We start from the raw sequence: 17121 nt of genomic DNA, 5'->3' as shown, positions 1-17121 counted from the left end.
TTCAAGCTTTTGAATCAAAAGACTTAGGCTCAAACCCCAACTCTGCTGTGTGACCTTGGGCAAGTGACTTCACCTCTCTGGATTCCTTTCGTCATCCATGTAAAACAGGAATGATAAGAAACCCTCTAAGGTTGTTGTGGGGATAAAAGGAGGCATTCTATGCACATGATAAGTATTATGATTTTGAATTGTACTGGCTTTAACGAAACAGATGTGAAGGAATGGGTAGGATTGTGAGGGAAGGTCGGAAAATGGAGAAATTAAAAGGAAAAATAGTTGCAACTTTTCAGAAAACACCCAAGTGCTCTCAGTGGAAAGCTATTTTCCAGCTGCGACAGCGCCGCCCCCCGTCTTCCAGCCTCAGTGGAAAGGGGCTGCTTTCTGGAGCAACGAGCCCTAAAAACAGCGCCCGGGGTTGTCAGCGCCGAGAAGGGCTCCCAGCCTCCGGGAAGTCAGGCTCAATCCAGTCTGCCCAGACCTGGGATGTTTTCCCAGGCGCTCAGGATTGTCTGGACGTGGCCTGGCCGTGTCCGAGCTTGCACGCTCTGCTGTGGGGCCTGCCAGCGCCGCTCGGCAGCGGGCTCAGCCGAGCAATTGGCGCCAGGGCTGCGAGGAGGACTAAGTGATGAAATCTCCCCGAGACGGTGTCATATCAGATTGTGCGGCTGCCAGCTCTGGGCTCCACGCTCAGCAAGCGCATCCTCGGCAACCGATGGAGAGATAGGGCGGCAGACACGACAGCCGTCAGCCCGGGGAGCTGGCCGGGCGGGTCCTCGGGACCGGGGAGTCATCTCTGCCCAGGTGAGCCAGTGTGGGCGGTGGGAAGGAGCAATGGACCCAGAGGAAGGCCCCCAATTCTGTTCACATCACTGGCCAGGCATGAGAGAAACAGCCAAGTCATGAAGAGTGGAGGCCCTGATGTCATGTGCAATGTGTGGACCTTGCTTGCGTTCTGACTTGAATGGATGGATGGATGGAAATGTTGATAGATAGACAGATAGATGGATGATAGATAAATGAAAGATGATAGTTGATAGATAGAGATAGATACAGAGATAGGTAGGTACGTAGAGACATAGATGATATTGTTAGTGCAGTCGAGTGGATTCTGACTCCTAGTCACTCTGTGGACAGCAGAGCGGAACCCTGCCAGGTCTTTTTCCTCCATCCTCTCACCTTGCGGTGCTCTGTCAGACAATGCTCCACTGCTATTCACAGGGTTTTCCTGGCTGATCTTCTCAGAAGTGGGTGGCCAGGTCCTTTCTCCTAGCCCGTCTTGGTCTGGAAGCTCTGCTGAAGCCTGTCCACCACGGGTGACCTGCTGGTGTGTGAAACATCGATGGCAGAGCCTTCAGCACCACAGCCACATGCGGCCACGACAGCTCGAGAACCAGTTGATGGGTGACGTGCTTCCCTGACCGGGACACAAACCTGGGCCACAGCGGTGAGAGCGCCAAGTCTTAACCACTAGACCACGAGGTAGTTGACATATAGATAATACATGACATAGATATAAACACTGCAATTGGGAAAATTTGAGCAATAATTGGATATTTGATTATTCTGAAGAATTATTATGCATTTTTTAGGTGTGAAAATGTTACTGTACAGACAGTAGACACACGGCCAGACCCGGCCAGTGAAATTCCGTCATGAATTTAAGGTACGTTAGGCTAGAGAGGCTTACACTAAGCTTCTGGATCTCCAGGACCAACAAAGGGCAGGAAGGAGAGAAGTAAGACAAGGTCCTCACGGCGCAGTGTATCGTCTGCCAGGCGCTCCCCTTGGTGTGGGGAAACAAGGATGGACAAAGCAGGGGTTCAGAGTCCCAGGTCCCACGGTCCAAGACTGAACCCACCAGCCACATGTGGCTGTTTACATTTAAATCACTAAAACCAGAAGAAATTAAAAACTCAGTTCCTCAGTCACACCAGCCACATTTCAAGTGCTCTAATAGCCGCGTGTGGTGACCACCTGGGACAACATGGTTCTAGAACATTCCATTGTTGCAGAAAGTTCTCCAGGAGGACACTGTTTGGGGGAGTCAAGGTCTGAAAATGGAGGCAGCTCTTGTCGGGACAATGAGCCCAGAGGTGTTGCCAAGTAAACAAGAGTGAGGATGATGAGCATTGTGTGTGCAGTGAGGGTGATGGAGAGGTCACTCAGCCTTGTCTGTGGGGAGCCGCCTGCCTCCCTTCCCTGCTGGGAGCTGGTGGGGAGACACTGCTCACAGAAATTATGTCTAGTGTAGATAGGAGCATTAATCAGCCAGCCCATTATATTCTTGTTAATGAGCCGGCCAGCATCTTGCCGGTTACTAACTTCCCAAGTTAGAGTCCCTCTGTCATAGGGTAGCTCTGGGTCTGCATCTGGAATGTCCTCTTCAACCCAAGTCTTGGTGTGTGTCCCACTGTCTCTCCCCCACTTTCCATTCCCAGATGCCCATTGAGCTGTACCCAGCATACAAAGCAGGCCAGCAAGGCCACCCGTTTCCCGCTGGTGGTTGGCGACCATAAATAGCCTGAGCCTGCAGCCCAATTATGGCTCACCACTAACAGCTCAAGACTCTTCCACCCACCCAGCCTCGACCAGAGCCCGACACCCCGATGGCCTGCTTTCTGTCACTGCCTCCAATTCCCAAACGACCTAGAACGAAACCATATCATTTCCTCGTTTCAGAATTTGTTGATGACCAAGGACGGCCCTTTTACAAGGAGCCACTGTGACACACGAGCTGAAATGGCATGTCTGGTCCCGAGGATGGCTCCTCTCTAGGAGGAAGGGAGCTTTTTGGCTCAGCGTGGACTCAATGCCCACATCCTGGGTTTCAGATTGACCTCAGATCTCTTGAGATTTGAGGTAGTTTTCTCTTTGGGCTAAATGTTTATTCTAGAGTTGAGGGAAGCTCGCTGCCTAGGATGACTTTTAAGCGTCTGGGCTCCAAATGGCTGCTGGTAAAAGATTTATTGGGAATGTGCTGTGGTTTTGAACAACTCAGACGCTCTGTGACTCAGTTTCTCCACTCACTTGGTTGGCTTGGGGCTGGAAGAAGCAACGTAAATATCGGTCCCAACACTAACCTGATGGGAGGAGGGAAGGACTGGGTTTGTCGGGGCTGTGAGCTCCTGACAAACTAGACAGAGTAGAGCCTCTGGGAAGAGCTGCCATGGCCTGGGGACAGAGTGACCTTCGATGGCTGCGTTGGGGGATGCAGGTGCTGCTGTCGAATCTGAGAGCTTGGCTTGGGGAAGCAGGTGGCGGTCAGGGATCAGGAGCCCCAGCAGGTGGACAGGGTCCCAGCCCAGCGTGAGGCCGCAGAGGCAGAGGCAGCAAGGTCGGGGTGGAGCTCACAGGACACCCTGTGAAGCTGGATTTGGGGACAGGAGTCGCAGAGCCTGGGAAAAGTGGAACAGAGTCCCAATCCCGGGACAACCGGAGAATCAGGCCAGAACGTGGGCCCACAGTAACCAGGCAGAAAGACCATGCTGAACCCAGAGCCCCAGTGGAACTGCAGCCACCAGGAGAAAGCTAACAGCCCAGTGGCTGGAACTCACTTGCCACAGATAATTCTGAAACGATTGTGGATGCTACGCAAAGCCCATGTGTGCTGGGCACAAACCAAGACCCGGTCCGTTCCACACCCCCGTGGACCCACCCTTCCCCATCATAACACTGGACAGACGCATAGTCACTCTGCTCAACGCCTCTTCCCAGACTCGAAGCTCCACGGGGCGGGGCCTCGTCTTGTTCTGCGGTGTGTTCTCAGGTTGATGGCAGGTACCCAGTGAGGGTCTGTGGCGAGAGAAGGGGTGGGAGGCATGGAAAGAGAGAGAGAGAAAAAAGGAGAGAGGGAAGCAAGAGGGAAGGAGGGAGGGAGGGAGAGACGAAGAGGAGATCTAATCCTGGAGACGGTCCCAGCGACCTGCGCCACAGCAGCCCGGCCGTCCCCGTCTGGCGCGGCCAAGGGAATGTGCTTGCGATGGCACCTTGGGAAGCTGGCGGGAAAGTGCAGAGCACTTAGAGAGAGCAGAGAAAGGAGAGCGAGAGGGGAGTTTTTACACACCAGCTTCCCGCACATCATCACACCCGCCATTTGAAACACTTCTTTCCCACTGTGCTTCTATAGCTTTAGTTTTCTCTGATTACAAAATTCAAAAAATTCAGAAAGTCTAGAACACCAGAGAAGGAAATGAAGCACAGGCTTAAATCCAACCACGTGTAACATTTTGATGTTTGTACTTTCAGATCGTCTTTCTTACAAATAGACGTTCACGAGCAGAAGTGTGGGTGTGGGTGTTTGTGTGTCCATTTTATACATAATTAGTACAAAAATGCTCTTTCACAACTTGTTTTTTTCACACTTAACGATATATCATAATAACTTCTTCGTGTTAATAAAAGCATGCAGCAATATCCTCCCTTTAGTGGCTCAGCTGTACTCCGTTGTATGAATACATCATCAATTATTAGCCAGTCGTGTCCACTAGGAGTGTGTTTGGCTGCAGGGAACAGAACACCCAACCACAGGGGCTTTAAAAGTTCAGATTGGGGCTGGCCGGGTGGCGCAGCGGTTAAGCGCACACGTTCCAATTCGGCAGCCCGGGGTTCACCGGTTCGGATCCCGGGTGCAGACATGGCACCGTTGGGCATGCCATGCTGTGGTAGGCATCCCACATATAAGGTAGAGGAAGATGGGCAGGGATGTGAGCTCAGGGCCAGTCTTCCTCAACAAAAAGAGGAGGATCGGCGGCAGATGGTAGCTCAGGGCTAATCTTCCTCAAAAAAGAAAAAAAAAAAAGAGAGAAAAAAAATTCAGATTTATCTTCTCACTTGACCAGAAGGCTCTAGGAGGCAGTGTGGTCGGTGGCCCAGCGCTGTCAGCGGACGGAGCCCCAGCCCCTGGTTTTCTCTGCCATGTTACAGCAAGCTCTGAAGGAGCAGCAGATATTCAGGAGGCTGTTGCTGTTTTTGCTTAATAATAACAATAGCAGCTAGAGTTAACTAGACCACACGCAAGAATTCTAGACAAGAATTCACAGTTTAAAAAACTTAACCGTGGGTTTAGGTCCCTGTAAAGTCCGGCACGGTGGACAGGGTCCGGAATAAGAAAATCCCTTTGGGAGCGCCAGTTGGCTGAAACCAGCTTAGTGAGGGGCATATGGTTGTAGCCAGAAGTATTTTTTAAAGAGGTACCTATCCTTGGACTTAAAATTCTTCTCCAAGAAATTTATCCTGAGAAACCCTCTCATAAACGTGCCAAATAACTGTAGAAGGACTTTCACTGTAGCACCATTTGTCATAGCAAATGATTAGAAACAACCCAAACATTCACCAATAAAGGACTGATTAAATAAACTAGAACCTCACAGAAAACCCTCCAGCCACTCAAGAGGACGAGACCTGTGGGCAGAAGCATGGAGAAGGGCCGAAGCCTGCCATTAACTGGAAAAGACGTAGTAAAGCAGGGAGTAAGGGCAAGTCTCCCTTTTTATTAAAAATAAATAAAAATAATATACGCTGGATGGACGCGCACATACGCCCCACAGTCTCTCAGTGGAGTTATCCTGAGAGGGGAACTGACACCCCTGCATTACACACTGAATGTTATGTGAATTTTTTCTGAAAATAACTCTATGTCACTTGTTTATTTAAGAACATGTTTAAATAAAATAGAAGTGGACAAAATATAAATACAATATAGACAATATGTAATACAAAATGTGATCATAGGAAATTATAGTTTGAAATCCCAGAAAGTGCGTCGAATGAAAATTTTTAAAAGTAAATTCTGCTGGGGGCTGGCCCCGTGGCCGAGTGGTTAAGTTCCCGCGCTCCGCTGCAGGCAGCCCAGTGTTTCGTTGGTTTGAATCCTGGGCGCAGACATGGCACTGCTCATCAAACCACGCTGAGGCAGCGTCCCACATGCCACAACTAGAAGGACCCACAACGAAGAATATACAACTATGTACCGGGGAGCTTTGGGGAGAAAAAGGAAAAAATAAAATCTTTAAAAAAAAAAAAAAAAGGTAAACTGCTGTGCATCTGTGATGCCTGAATTTTGTCAAATACACATTAATTTTGCTGTTGGGGGAAGTACTTTAAAGGAAGGAGGCTATGAAGAACGTTTCTTTGAAACTCAGCACCCAGTACTTCGTAAGCCTTGGAGAAGGTTATCTTCTTCTTATTCTCCTGATCGCAGGTTCCCCCTCTGCTAACAATAAGGCGTAGTAAATATTTGCATTCTCTTTACTTTGGAGAGAGCAAAAAGAACATTCCAGATGCTTCTCTAAGTGCTTCCAATCTAACTTAAGAAGTGCACCAAATATGGTGAGAGAGGATAACCTGTGTGCTGCTTTGCTTTCTCATCGTTTTTATGAAAAGTGACTAAGCGGGTTCCAAGGACCCTCTCCGGGGTTGTGGATGGCCACCTTCTCGCTGTGCCCTCACAAGAAGCCCTCTGGGGTCTCTTTCATAAGGGCACTAATCCCATTCTTGGGGGCTTCGTTTTCATGACCTAACCACCTCCCCACCTCCTAACACCGTCACCTTTGGGGATGAGGGTTTCAACAGATGTATTTTGTCGGGGGGGACACAACATTCAGACCACAGCACCACCTTGTAATTCTATCGTCCTCTCCGTTGGCTCTACTCTCAAGCAGGAACTGCCCCTCATTGAGGCAAGATGGCTGCCTGAGCACCGGGCCTGCATCCTATCGCCCTAAACTACACCAGCCAAACAGAGAAATTCCTTTCCCAGTGGTCCATAACCAGGGAGTCTCTTTGGTTTCCATAGGTCCCATATGCATCCCGGACCAAGCACTGTGACGGGGGAGCTGTGAGGGAATGAGCTGGCTGGCCAGGCTGAATCCCCAGGCCGCTTCTGGACACAGAAGTAAGGTACCCCCACCCAGACCACATGGACTGAGTGTGGGGGAGGGGTGGCACCCACGGAAAATCACAGGAAACCGGATACGGAGGCGGCAAAAGGAAGGTGTCAATCTTGTCCCTGAGGCAGGGCCACACCCCCTGTGCTCGCTCGCATCTCTGGTTCACCCTCCTGTGATGTTGGAAGCAGCGGCTGGACACTGTCGGGGGCAGTCAACGTGTATTTCCACCTCACTTATTGCAGAGCTAGAAGATGGAGAACGACGTTTCTCCCAGACTTCTGGCCTCTGGAGCTCCACACACGACGTGCATTCCATCGATGGGAAACTCTCACGCAAGGCTTGGAAGGCAGAGGCCGTTCTTGCTGCTCTGGCACCCGCAGAGGATGTGTGGGCTTTGGCAAGTGTAGGTTTCTGTAGCCGCCTCCGTGTTCCCTACCCAGCCACCCAGCTCGGGGCTGCAAGGCAGCCTTGTCAGCAGTGGTTTCCTGCAGTTTTATGAACTCTGGGCAACAGCACCGACTTGTCGCGGCGTTAAATTACACTGACAGTGACAAAACTGAAGCTGGATGCAGCCTCTCCTGATTCCACTCTCCCAGGCTTTCTGATGATTTTGTAAACATCTAATTCCCCACATCCAGTCCATTTCCTCTGAAATACCTAGTGTGGCTTCTGCTTTCCTAACTGGATCCTGATTGTGATATGGTACTCTGGTGGAAAATTTTAAGAAGTTCTAATATGTCCAAATTTTTCTTTTTCTGGTGAGAAAACTGAGGCTCAGAGGGGAAAACCACCTACCATGTTCTCCAGTTTGCAGACTTTCTCCCCGAGCCTGTGAGCCCAACACCATAGCCGCTAGCCACATGTGGCTACTTAAATTTAGATGAATTAAAACTAAACCAAATTTAAAATTCAGCTCCTCAATTGCTCTCATCACACTTCAGGTGCTCGGTAGCCCCGTGTGGCAACTGCTACCACACAGGAGAGCACGCGCATGCTGTGTCACAGAACATTTCCGTTGTCACAGGACGTTCCACTGGACAGTGCTCTTCTCAGCAATCATGGTACAAACCTCTGTGCTTTTGACGTTAATTTTCTTCTTATTAAATAGTAGCAGTAGGAGGATGACTGACTTCAAATCATCTGTGTTCCAGACGAAGAAACAGACCCAGACTCAAATCCCGACTCAAGACGACCCAGTGCCAGCAAGGCCACATCTCACTTCCCTCATTCCGCTTCAGTCACCTCGGAGTTCAAGTCAAAACTGTATATACTCAAGTCAAATACAAGACCAGGCTCAAAAAGCGTGAAAGAGAAAGGGAAAGCAGTAAGCAGTTATTCTTATAAATAACCCATTAGCGTTGATTTTTTCAGCCAATTCAACAAACCGGTTTTTTAAAACTATGGTTCTAGGTTTTCCCTTGTTGCTGTTCCCAGATGAAACCATGTCTTCATCTGATTCAGATTCCCAGATTCTACGTACGGCTGTAAATGTGATCTGCGGTGACAGGCTCTCCAAGAGCCGAGCGACTGCAGCCAGCGTTCGTTCCGCGAGTCGCAGAGCACGTCTGTTTTCTACGAGGTGGTCGCTGAGGGGTGACGTTCCTTCCTGAGAAAAGGACTTAACCGAGGAGGTTTTTCAAGTCACTGTGGGAATGCGTTTTCTTGCGAGGAGCCGTGAGTATTTTGGAGGTAGGAGTAATTCTTTCTCAGAAGGCTTTTTCCCCTTTATGCCTTCCTGGAAAGACCGTCCAGGCTCTGACACTGGGGTCCAGGGATGCCCCACATGGAGGGGGTGGAGAACATCGTGGGACGCAGCGTCTGCGGTGAAATGGAAGTGACTGGAACGTTGGAGGGAAGCAGTGTGCGTTGCTTCAACACAAGGTTTCCTCCCAAAAAAGAGCATCAGAGACTGTCGGAAGCTGGGCGTCCTTCCAAAGGTCAGAGACGGGGCCAGAACATATCATTCTAGGCTTTTCGGATGGCCGTTTCTGTCTCCGAAATGTTAAATACTGTCTCACCACAGTTGCAAAAGTCCATCCCTGGGACACAGCCAGGCGGGTCCGCCCTGGCTCTTTGGTGTCCAGGCTCGGGAGACCGCAAGGGACAGAAACAACCCCCAAGGGTGCCCCCCACGGCCCAGACCACAGCGCACTGCCGCCCCGCGGTGCCAGAGAAGGGGCCCGCAGTCTGGGAGGCAGCAGGTCTGGGTTCAAGGCACGGCTTTGCTTCCGGAGGGCCCCGGCCGAGCCACCCATCGCTCCTGACCTCAACTCCTCGACCATGAAGTGAGGGAGGTGAGAGCGGCGCTGGAGGTGGAAGGGCTGCTGGCGTGTGCCAACTCCCGTCCGGCGGGGACTCAGAGCTTCAAGGGAGGCGGCGGGCGGGAAAGGCGTGGAGCAGGACATGGGAGCCCCTACCTGCCAGCCCCGGGTGAATGATGTCCGCCTTCATTTCTGGCGTTGCAGTATGTCTTTACTGTTTTGCTCACACGTACCTCCTGCCTCTCTTTCGCCGTCGTCAGAAGGTCTGGACTTGGCCGTTGAGAGGGGGCTGGGGCACGGCAGAGTCCGAGAGCAGAAGGGTCGCTGCCTCAGGGGGGTTTTGAACTAAGCACGGCTCTTTCTGCAGCCTCTGGAGTGGAGCAGCTTCCCGGCAGGCCTGGGTGGCCTCTGCTGTGACAGATGCTGCTGGTGCTCCACCCGTACACCGTCACCCTGCCTGTCCATCCAGCGGCTTCCCACTGCAAGCTCCTCAGACCTGCCTGAGGACAGCCCTGGCCACAGGCGCTCAGCCCTCATTCATGCCGGGAAGAGCAGCGCCCAGCCCCAGGAGAAGCCCTCAGCCAAGGGCGAACCAGAGTTGGGGGGTAAATATGCCAGCACCCTTACCCCTTGGGTGGGACAATTCTGGTCTCCCGAGGCCCCCAGGGTCACTGAGCCCAGTGCCCTCAGAAGTCACCTCCTGGTTAATGCATGTCTGTTGGCTCCGTCCCTTCCCTGCCTCACTTCCCCACTCCCTTGCCAGTGCTGCCTGGGACCACCTCCCAGGTAAACTTCTTACACCCAATCCTTGTCTCAGGCTCTGCTTTTGGAAAACCTGAGCTTAGGCATGTTTCTTATGATTGAAAGGGTGTCAGGAAAGCTCTTTCTCCCCTACAACATCTGCTGTCACAGGCCTATCACTCACCCCTGAATTCTGTCACTAGAGATTCATTCTGTGGGGTTTAAAGATTGAGGTCTAATCATTTGATCCCGTGATTCCGCTTCTGGGTGTATCTGTACCAAAAGAATTGAGAGCAAGGTCTCAAAGAGGTATTTGTTCACCCCTGTTCATGGCAGCATTATTCACAACAGCCAAAAGGTGGATGCAACCCAAGTGTCCATTGATAGATGAGTGAATAAACAAAATGTGGTCCATCCATGCAATGGAATATTACTCAGCCTTAAAAAGGAAGGAAATTCTGGCCCATGCTACAACGTGGATGAACCTTGAGGACATTATGCTCAGTGAAAGTAGCCAGTCGACAAATGATGAATACTGTTTGATTCCACGTATATACGGTCCCTAGAATTGTCAAAGTCATGGTGACAGAAAGCAGGACGGTGGGTGCCAGGGGCTGGGGGTTTGGGATGGGGAGTGAATGTTTAATGGAGACAGACTTTTAGTTTGGGAAGATGGAAAAGTTCTGGAAATGGTTGGTGGGATGGTTGCACAACAATCTTAATGTACTTAATACCACGGAACTGGGAGCCGGCCCAGTGGCGCAGCAATTCAGTTCGCACACTCCACCTCGGTGGCCTGGGGTTCACAGGTTCGGATCCGACCTACTCACCACTCATCAAGCCATGCTGTCCCACATATACAATAGAGGAGGATGGGCACAGATGTTAGCTCAGGGTCAATCTTCCTCAAAGAAAAAAAAATTATTAAAAAAAAGGTTAAGACGGTAAAGTTTATGTTATACGTATTTTACTAAAATTTTTAAGAGTTAAAAAAATAAAGATTGAGGTCGGGAAATAGGCAAACTGCAGCAGGAGACGTCACAGCAGCACTTGCTCCCTGCTCCCAGGAATCTGTTGGTGAACGGCACATCCCGGAAACTCGTCACCAAGGCACAAATCCTAGGTGACCGCTAGCACTCCCTCATCCCCTCCCCAAACCCACCCATACCAAAGCCCCACTATTCTTCCCACCCTCGTCTGCATCCGCCCCGCCCCGGGTCCACTCACTCCCCTCCTGCTGCCCCAGGTCGGGCTGAAGCCACCCCAGGCCTGCCCGCCCTGCCCATGGGAACATGGCTCCCCAGAGCTTAGGACCGACTCGCCTGAATTTTGTAGATCCTTGCTTGTATGACCGTCAGAGTTGGAGCCACAGCCAGCACCACTGCAGAGCATCTTGATGAGTTTTGACATAGTCACACCCCTGGGCCCTTCTTTACTACATCCTTCTCTAAACTGACTTGCTTTCATGTCACAAATTTCACTTTACAAGAAAACTTCATGTCTCTAATGACAGGCCTGAGCTGCATGATGACGTTTCGGTCAGTGACGGCCCACATGCACGAGGATGGACCCATGAGAGCAGTTCCACAAAGCCTAGGTGTGCGGTAGGCTGGACCATCCAGGCTCGTGTAAATGCCCTCTGTGATGTTCGCACAACGACAAAATCGCCTAAAGATGCATTTCTCGGAACGTGTCCCTGTCGTTAAGCGAAACATGACTGTAAATGGAAAACCCACAGTGGGGACCATCAAGAGAAAGTAACCTTGGAAATAAATGCCAAGAAAACAAAACAGTGTTTGTTAGCATCTAACCAGACACTCTGGCGGCCTGAGCTGAGGCTTGGCTCTCTTCATTAAAAGGGAGATCAGGAAGTAGTGAGACAGGGGTCAAGGCAGAGCAAGGCCGGGCAGAGAGGGCTCCCTTTGAATAACCAGAAGTCTTCAAGGAGTGAAAGAAAAATCACTTTCTGCAGTTTTAACTCAAATGCATTGAACATAAGGCCTGAGGTCCCATGGACACCACCTTAAGAATGCCCAGTGGGATGTGGCTCACAATTTGGAAGGTATGACCTTCGGCAAGAACTGCAAACGAGTTTTTAATTCCCCGCAAACACTCATCAGTTGGTGGTGGCCGCCTGTGCCACGTCCTGAGAGGTTGTCCTGTGTGATTCCATCTTCAGCCCCAGCAGGAAAATCACTGAGATCGATTAGCAATGTCTGCCAAGGTCACGGGGTGGGGGGAGGTGGCAGAACATGTGCCATATACTCGGCACCCCCAAACCATAGTGACCCCACTCCTTATCTGACCCTACCTCCTCTCCATGAACCTGTCAGGCCAGCTCTTCCTGTCTCAGAATGGTCCATCTAGCAACTGGTTTGAAATCATATTTGCAGCATCCACCATTGCTCACTCCTCCTAACAACATGGGAGGCAGGTTTATGTGCCCCACTTTTCAACTGGGGGGGGAGTCTCCAGGAGGCTAGGTGACTTGCCCAAGGTCACACAACTGGGAAATGACAGAGCTGTTGTGAGCCTCGTCACCGTGACCTACAACATATGGCGGTGACTGAGTCAGGAGAAGAATCGTTTGTCTATATTTGTCCCACGGTCAGGTCAGCTGCCTCCTCCTCGGGCAGGCAGGGGCTGCGCCATTTGAGTAGACACAACAAACTTTTAATAACTTGACACAGCGCTGAACCAGAAGCATATTTTTACTCTTGTGAGTCAACCATTTATTTGTCAGTAGAGGCCAGTAAAGGAAAAGGCCCAGGGGCCATTTATAAACAGACTGTAGCCCCTGGAGACATCCCAGGGGAAGCCAAACTATTTAGAAATGCACTTGTCCCCAAAAACAATGCCACAGGAACAGACGAGCTGCCGAGAGCTATCTGGGAAATGGGCTGTCGGGGAGAAGCAAAGGCAGAGGAGCTGGACAGAGGTGGACAGGATCACGACTGAGCACATGGGCCTCCAGTGGATCCGGATCCCAGCTCCACCGCTTAGGAACGTGGGGGCAGAGCAACTCTGCCCACTGAGCCTCAGCTCCATCATCTGGGAAGCGGGTATGATGATGCCAGCCTCCTGGGTCCTTGTGAAGATTAGAGGTGATCAGGTACATCGTGAGCAGCGCACAAACGTCATCCGTGATGGTGATGAGGATGCTGGCGGTGACAGTAATGAGGATGGTTGTGTAATGGGAAGGGGGCGTGTTCAGTCTTCATTCCCCAAAATTAACTGCATCCGCTGAACACCTGCTCCATGCCAGGTTCGTACCACATGTTGAGGGAGGAGGAGAAGAGCACATGTCACTGCAGCCCCCGTGAGGAGTAAATGGAGGAGCCCGAGCTCGGCTTCCCCAGGGGACCGTCTGGCAGGGGCTCCCAGGGCTAAAAATGCACACACCCCGTGACCAGCAATTCCTCTTCTGAGTATATACCCAAGAGAAATGAGGGCTTATGTGTTTCAAGAATGCACCCAGCAACTTTACTCCTAACAGTCCAGAATGCAAACAACCTGAGCCTTGGTCAACAGCAGAAGGGAACACAAATCGTGGTGCGTTCACGTAGGGGAGCAGACCGCAGTATATTCCTGTGAGAATAGCACACTGCAGGGAAAAAGGAACACACCACTGCTACACAGCCACAAGGACGAGTCTGCACCACGTGCCAAAGAACAGAAGCCCCACACAGAGGAGCCCACGCTGCGTCATTCCAGTTACATGACCGTCAAGAGCAGACAAAACTAAGCTTGGTGATAGAAGTGACAATGGCGCTTACCCCTCGGATGGGGGGTGTTGACTGGGAAAGGGCACGAGGGAACTTCCTGTGTGACAGACATATTCCATGTCATAACCTGAGAGGTCACTGAAAGTGTGCACATGTGTAAAGCTTTATGTATGTAGTACCTCTCTATTTTTTTTTTTTTTTTTTTGGAGAATAAGATGTGAACATAAAAATGTCAGGACTGGAAAGTGCCTAAGAGGCCACCTGTGATCTGGGGGTTGCAAACTCAAAAGTCTACAGGGGCCAGGCAGAGAGTAAAAGCGGCTGCTGTGGGCCCGGCGTGGGACCGTGGACTCTGGGCTGCTCAGACTGTGACCGAGGATGCGATCGGCAAGACACGGCGTGTCTTAAGATATTGTTGAACCAAAGAAAACAGCCAAGGCTTGCGTGTCTCCAGCCGTAAACCGCAAGTCTGCACCCTCTGTATGCAATCCTTTGTTTTACAGATGGGAGTCCAGAGGGTGTCACAGTTTGTGTCCAGAGACACAAAGGGACCTGCCCAAGCTGGCACAGCCAAGCAATAGAAAGCAGACTGAGGGAAGTATCCAGGAGTGAGCTTCTTTCAAATGCTGCCATGGGGGCAGCAGGCTGCATGGAAGGACCCCGACAGGGCAGTTCAAGGAGGTGTGCCTACCCCTGTTCCATGTGCGGCCCTGAGACTGCTCAGGAAAGACCCTCGACCTCGCTCCGTGCCTCAGTTTCTTCATCAAATGGCTGACGATTCTTGAGTGTCATCTACTAGGCAAAGAAACTCCATCTTACTCATCACTGAACATCCCCCCAGGGCACCCCACTCATGGTAGGTACTCAGCGAGGATGCTTGATCAAATTAATTAATCAATCATTCTTGGCCATATCAAAGGGGTGCTCTGAGAAAGAAATGGTAAATTTGACAACACTTAGCAAGGCTAGGAAAACGCCAGGCACCAGCTGAAGTGGTCTGTCACAGCAGGCCAGCTCTTAGCAATGATGACACTGCAGAAACTTACAGCTCAGGCACCTGAACCAGGAATGCGGCTTCTCTCTCCGAAGCACCTCAGGCAGGTCACTGCAGAGCCACTGGGCTGGTCTGAAATTCCGTTTGCAAATGCTTTGTTTTCTAGCCACCAAACTGTCCTGTATGTGCTTAAAAATATAATTTTGTCAGATGTATTTCATGAGAACTCTTCCAGATGAAGGTGACAAAACATACAACACAAACTGGCTTAAGAATTTATCAGCTCCTCTAATCAAGTGTCAGGAGCCTCAGGGACTCGAATGCTGTTTTGCTCCCTCTTTCTCCATCCTTCGGCTCTTATTTCTCCCAAAAAACAAGAAATCACCAAAATGAAGCCACCTCCTCAACGCAATCAGACGGTGAGGAGGAGAATCCTGAGGGGGGAATGCTTTCTCACTGGTGACTCTCAGGTCATCTCCATCCCCCCACCAACAGGCTGGACCCAGGGTCGCAGCATCTCCAGGCTCCCATCCTCTCTCACAGAAAGAGTACTAGCCGGCCAGCTCCAGTGAGAAAAATCCTGCGGTGGATCCTGATTGGCCCAATAGGAGTCACATGTCAGAAGCTGGGCCAATCACTGTGGCCCAGGGGTGGAGTCTGATACAGACAGAACTACTGGTGGGTTATTTCTGGTCCCTCAAACAAAGATTTGTGGTTTTCTTTATAGTCTGTACCCAACAGCCTGCAGTCCATCCTTTTATAGTTCCAGAAAGATGTTGAGTGAGTCGGGGAAACAAGAAGAGAGTGTAAAGACTATAATGAAGGAGGAGGAGAGAAGAAATGCTGGCTAGAGGAGTGCGACGAGATGATTAAATTACGCATAATAACTGCGGTTTACAGGCGCTTTCACATTCCTCGTCTCTGCTCCTCAACTGAAACCCTGAGGTGGGTCTGGGGTTCAGGTCAGAGAGACCCTCCCCACTCTGCAGGTGAGACCGGCAGGTTGCAGAGAGGTGAAGTGACGTGTCCTGCAGTCACTTGTCAGATTACAAAGAAGAGGAAAAAGACCCAGACTTCCTCGCTGCCCCCCCAAATCTCCCTGCTCCCCTGCTCTTCTCCCCGAACATCAGCCATTCCCCGGGCGTGAAGACAACCATAGGACTGACCGCCGTTCCACTTTGTGGTGAGTATCTCCTTTAAGTCGACTCACACTTCTTACTTTAATAATTTTTAAAAATAAAGCTTGAAGGATTGCCATCAGTGAAACATCTCTGGATAAGTGGACTGCAGCTAAAAGTAGATGCAATAAAAAGAAAGCCACGGTATTCAACTCTAGCTAGACATTGTCACCTGCCCGAGGCTCCGTGCCCAGGCCTTGATCTGCCTTCGCTAAACGAGAAGATTGGCGGGTGTTAGAGAGAAGTTAGAGACGGCCCATGCCAGACTGAGACGCTCCTCGATGCTGTCACACAGTGTGGAGGACAATGAAAGAGGGAGAAGCTTTCTCACTGGGTGACTCAATGATAGATAATGCTGCCTCGGAGCACCACGTGAAAACTACCTGTGGAAAACCTGCTGGTTTTAGTTGTGTGTTCATTGTCAGGATCTCCCTGGTCCTTCCTGCCCCTCCTTCCTGTCTGGTCTCAGTACATGATGCAACAGGGGCCTGCCACTGCCACACTTGATGTCTTGTGACTGTGGGTCCAAACAAATAAACCGCTTGTGTGTGTGTGTGTGTGTGTGTGTGTGTATGAGATATACCCAGAGAATGGAGTTATATGCAGGGCAAAAAGGTATATTTCAAGGTAGCAAAAAGGAAATATTAGGCCCATCAAAATGTGAAATAAATTGTTCTAATAGGATTGACTGCATGAAGTATTTTTTTACATACACCTTAAGGATTCATATTTTGAAGAGGAAGAGAAACTTGTTAAATGCAAAGACATAACCAGAAAAATCCAAAACGTGGGATACGTGTGCCGCGTGATAAACGACTTGTTTCTTCAACAGAAAAATTACCGAAAGAGAAAGAGAAGAGTAACCGAAAGATTGAAAGCCGCCTACGAGACACAGCAGCCAAGTGCCCTGTTTAGATCCTGATTTGAAGAATCCAATTTCTAAAAACAAAAAATTCATGAGAAAATAGGAGGAAATTAATCCGTGTCACGGTGTTGTGTGCCACTTAAGAATTTATTGTCAGTTTGGGATCAGGGTCCTGTGGACTTTTTTAAGAGTCCTTCCTCATGTTTAGAGATACATTCTGAAATATTTAAGAATGAAATCGTGTGAAATCCAGGATCCATTTCAAAATCAAGAGTGGTCCTGACCCGGTCATCACGGAAGCATGGTGAGTAGGACATGGGGGTGTGCCCTACACTCTTACATGGCTTAACCTTTTCATCATAAAAAGCTTAAAATACTTCAATTGAAAATAATTTATAAACAAATTAGAAGTTCCTCCTGACTTATATTCCCCTAAAACGTGGGGCGACCAGTCCTCACAAATGCCTTCC

This window comes from Equus caballus, chromosome 3, assembly GCF_041296265.1.
Source record: "Equus caballus isolate H_3958 breed thoroughbred chromosome 3, TB-T2T, whole genome shotgun sequence".
Taxonomy (NCBI): Eukaryota; Metazoa; Chordata; class Mammalia; order Perissodactyla; family Equidae; genus Equus; species Equus caballus.
The sequence above is the reverse complement of the archived record's forward strand: the minus strand, read 5'-3'. Positions refer to the sequence as shown.